Raw genomic sequence first — 4,947 nt, 5'->3', positions numbered from 1 at the left:
ATGAGGTCTCCCCTCAGCCTCCTTTTCTCCAGGCTAAACAACCCCAGTTCCCTCAGCCGCTCCTCATAAGGCTTGTGCTCCAGACCCTTTACCAGATTCGTTGCCCTTCTCTGGACATGCTCCAACATCTCAACATCCTTCTTGTAGTGAGGGGCCCAAAACTGAACACAGTATTTGAGGTGCGGCCTCACCAGTGCCGAGTACAGGGGCACGATCACTTCCCTGCTCCTGCTGGCCACACTATTTCTGATACAAGCCAGGATGCCATTGGCCTTCTTGGCCACCTGGGCACACTGCCGGCTCATGTTCAGCCGGCTGTCGACCGACACCCCCAGGTCCTTTTCTGCTGGGAAGCTTTCCAGCCACTCTTCCCCAAGCCTGTAGCGCTGCATGGGGTTGTCGAGGCCAAAGTGCAGGACCCGGCACTTGGCCTTGTTGAATCTCATACAGTTGGCCTGGGCCCATCGATCCAGCCTGTCCAGGTCCCTCTGCAGAGCCTTCCTACCCTCGAGCAGATCAACACTCCCACCCAACTTGGTGTCGTCTGCAAACTTACTGAGGGTGCACTCAATCCCGTCATCCAGATCATTGATAAAGATATTGAACAAGATATTACCCCATTTTTATTTATGAAATAAATGAGAACTATTTAAATGACTTGCCCCAGGTCACTTGGACTCTCTGTGGGATTAAAGCATAGGTTTCTCCACCCCACTCTACTGCTCACCAGACCAGTCTTTCCCCTTTTCATATCTTTTATGACAGCAGAAAACTGTAGCAACTGGGAAGGCAAACTGCATGAAGAGAAGAAAACTGCCATTGTGCTTATCCTCTCTATGATCCCTGAAAGTATGTTTAGCTGCTCCCCTCTTCCAAAGTCATCTAATTGGTAGGAATCACACAGTGTAGGGTTCATTTCTCTGTCAACTTTTTTTCTTTTAAAAAAGACAGATGCCCAGGAGCCCGACAATACTGAAAAATGAAAGCCTCCATCTGGCTGCAAAGCAGTAAGAGCCCCTGCAGCAGGTCGATAAATTTCATCCCACTGCCTCCCTGGGAAGCCTCAAGTCTGACCAAGAAAGATCACTGCTTCAGGTGGCAAACCATCCAGCTTCCACACCTCATTAGTTCCCAGCTGCCACTCTAATCCTACAAACTCCTGGCCCCCAAAGAACTACCAGCAATACTAATCTAGTCTGTTTCCTAGAGGACTGTTAGATAAAAAAAAATTAATTTACATTTAACCAGATGATATTTACCCTGATCAACTAAAAGGTGAAGGGCTCCACAGATACTGTCAAACCACTATGCCATTAGGTTCCATTCAAGTAACTACTTTAGCAAAGACATTTGAGTGTATTCCCCCTCCTTGGAAGAGAGATGAGCACTCTGGAGACACATAATACAGTAACGGTCAATCTGCTCAAGGGCTATTAATTAAATCTAGTCTCGGTCAGCTCGAAGTGCCAACCATAAGCTTTTAACTTAGCTACTTCTAGAGTTAACTATCATACCCAAGTAGAGCTGGAAGATAATGGAAGTATTTTTACCAAAGCCAACTGTGGGGCTTTTTGACCTACTTCCATCCTCACCTGCATTTCCCAGCCTCCTTCCTGAAAGTAACAGATTTCCATCCCAAAGAGTAGTGGTACACTTATCTGAACCAATGTGTGACTGACAATTTTATTTTCTTCCTCCTCCTCTTCTTTTTCCTATACAGCCTCTTATTTCCTTTAAAAGAGATGCTCATTTTTGAAGAGGCCTCTTGGGCCCATTTCAGGGTGACTCTTGAAGCTCCTCAGAACTTGTGTGAGTTCACTCTGTGTGAACTGGCCGATGCAGCCTCATGAAGTGGTGATCAGTGAGAAGTGTGCCAGATGTCAGGACTAAGATTGATCGTTAATTAAAAAAACAGAAATGACAGAGGATGCGGCATTTTAAGAAGGTGAGAGAATTCTACGTGCCTTGTCTCAGCCTGCTGCCTAAGACAAACTGGTTGAATTAAAATTCTCCAGTGATGTTACATTTCTGTCCAAGTTGCAAGTCAGATCACCTTTGGCTGCCCTTTAAGGACAAGCAATGCCTTCCTGCTTTGAAATGCACTGTGTGGGACTGAGAGCACAGGCAAACCCTTATCCTGCCCTAGCAGGTATCAAAGAACAGAACAACTTTTTCTCCCTCCTTTCCCCCTACTTCAACTTTCCCACTGAGGATTTCCATCATCTCTACTCAAACACCAGTGGAGAGAGATAAAGGCCTGGTGATTCCCTAACACCCAAGAACTGCACCATTGGGGAAGGGGGTGCAGGGGGAGGGGGAGGGGGAGGGGAGGGAAAAAAGTGACTTAAAGGAGAACGCTTATTTTTGGGTTTACCGTTGCCCAATGTACCTCCAACACAGAGGTGACCATGCTGCCTACAGCATGATGTAAATGTACCACTTTGCTTCTTGGGTCTGGCAGAATACTGTGACTACTGTACACACTTACCAGAAGCTAAATAAAACGCAAGGTAATGATAAACCAGACTTTGTGTCTCTAAAGGTGCACTCATACATCTTTTTTCTGGCTGCAGCTGGGCTAACTAAAGACAACTACCCCCTCCCCTATCAACTGTTTGTCCTTCCCTTGCAAAAGGGTACCCCTTGCTCACACAGCTACCTGTGTGAGTGACAACTACCTACACTGTTTCAGAGGCAGTTTCATGCTGTTCACTCAACCAGTCTGGTTGTGGCCCAAACAGATAAGGGGTATTCATATGAATGGCTTTGCAAGTACATCCTAAAGAGTAGTAATCCCAACAGGGAAGCAAGAACAAGCCCCAGGATTAATCACCTTTTCAGCCTGAATAAAATTCCCATAGAAGGATGTACAAATCCTTAAAGCAGGCACAGTTATGACAGCTCACCTGCCTTCCAATCACTTTGGAAAACTGCCACGAGACGCTAACAAGCTAAGCTAGTTACAGGGAAGATGGAGGCCACAAAAGTGGGATCCATGCCAGAAGCGCACTTCAGTTCAGCTACATAGGTCTGAACTACTTTTAATCAACTATAACATCTACAAACAAGGCAAAACATTTCCTAAGAGCCCAAAGAGATGTGCAGAATTTAGGTGTAGAAAACTGTAGCACCTGGAGAGGCAAATTAAAGAAAGACAATAATGACGGGTGGGTTTTTTTCTCTTTAGGGCTCACAATACATCAGTAGACAGAAATTTTTTTGAGTGGTACAAAGGCTCATTACATTCAGAGCTAGCATCATTTACAATTCTGGACTACTTCACAAACTATGCCACTAAGGATTTCTGTGCTCTCTTCATCACTCTTCTGACTTCACAGTGTGTGCCAATGAGTCATGAGTTCTTTCAGTGCCTCAGCCTCATGCACATGGGCAGGTCCTTCCTTTACAAATCACTGGCTGAATCTTCAGATAACCCAACCACCAAGGAACTAAAATATTTAATTTTAAAACACTTTAAAACATCAATGGCATGGCAGATAATTTATCTCTTGTGCCACAAAGGAATGAACCTGGATGCTTTTAATGTGCATCCTGGGAAAGAGCTATTATGCCACAGATAACATAAACTCTAATTATCCTTCAGTAGCTGTTTTGGTTTCATGCAGAAGAGCCAGAAGAAGGCAGCCATTTACAAGAAGTAAGTCTGTTTTCATCATGTAATTGCCATATTTAATCAACCGATAACTTCAGGAAACTGCCATTTCCAGGCTCCATCATACTAACTAAGTACTAGAGGGTTTCACATTGGCATACCAAGGTCCTCCTCTGCTCCTGAAGAATTACTTCTTACGAGTGTTAATCATTCACTGAGGACTACTCAGAGTCTCAGGAATCAAACATAGGGTCCTCCATATCAACTGTGATTTTCTGCATTGGCAGGCTTACAGCCCAAAAAGAAATCCAAAGCCAAGGCACCTAGCAGAGGAACTGGCAGCCTTCCTCCAGAACCAGCCATGAAGCCGTTGTGATTCAGGAAGCAGACCTCCCCATCTAAACCAGCTCCAGATGATCAAGGTGGGTTCGATGTTTGTTCAAAGAGTAAGGTAGACAGTTTTGTCATTCTGAATGTGAAACTGAATTAATGACAAACACAAGTGATGTGTAGGCTGTCCTTTAGATAGTGGCTTCAGCCTACATGTCAGTCCAGTCTTGCCTTGCATGAGAATTGGCAGGATGTAAGGCTGCTGCAAGCAGAGATTTGGGGCACAACAAGGAGTAAACTTGAGGCACACACCCTGCCACACCACACAAACACATAAAACTGGTATCAGAATACAGTTTTATCCCATTGTCTGGCTCATACACCACCAAATGATTCAGACAAAGCCAAAGGTGTTTATAATCCCATGAAGTGGGATTTCCTGCTTGACCAACCTGATCTCCTTCTATGACCAGGTGACCCGCCTAGTGGACGAGGGAGAGGCTGTGGATGTGATCTACCTGGACTTCAGTAAGGCCTTTGACACCGTCTCCCACAGCATTCTCCTGGAGAAGCTGGCGGCTCACGGCTTAGACAGGTGTACTCTGCGCTGGGTCAAAAACTGGCTGGACGGCCGGGCCCAGAGAGTTGTGGTGAATGGAGTTCAATCCAGTTGGCGGCCGGTCACGAGCGGTGTTCCCCAGGGCTCAGTATTGGGGCCAGTTCTGTTCAATATCTTTATCAATGATCTGGACGAAGGGATCGAGTGCACCCTCAGTAAGTTTGCAGACGACACCAAGTTGGGCGGCAGTGTTGATCTGCTCGAGGGTAGGAAGGCTCTGCAGAGGGACCTGGACAGGCTGGATCGATGGGCCAAGGCCAACTGTATGAGATTCAACAAGGCCAAGTGCCGGGTCCTGCACTTTGGCCACAACAACCCCATGCAGCGCTACAGGCTTGGGGAAGAGTGGCTGGAAAGCTGCCTGGCGGAAAAGGACCTGGGGGTG

At 46.3% G+C, this 4,947-nt stretch overlaps 1 protein-coding gene across 1 annotated transcript in view; it reads right to left on the bottom strand.

Annotated features, from left to right (window-relative positions):
- The window catches only part of ENTPD3 (ectonucleoside triphosphate diphosphohydrolase 3), a 19,719-nt gene that overhangs the window by 13,033 nt on the left and 1,739 nt on the right, over nt 1-4,947 (bottom strand). The window lies entirely within an intron of this gene.

Source organism: Pygoscelis adeliae, unplaced genomic scaffold (genome assembly GCF_000699105.1).
Source record: "Pygoscelis adeliae isolate BGI_AS28 unplaced genomic scaffold, ASM69910v1 Scaffold25, whole genome shotgun sequence".
Lineage (NCBI taxonomy): Eukaryota > Metazoa > Chordata > Aves > Sphenisciformes > Spheniscidae > Pygoscelis > Pygoscelis adeliae.
Note: the sequence above shows the minus strand (reverse complement) of the source record. Positions and strands in the feature narration are given on the sequence as shown.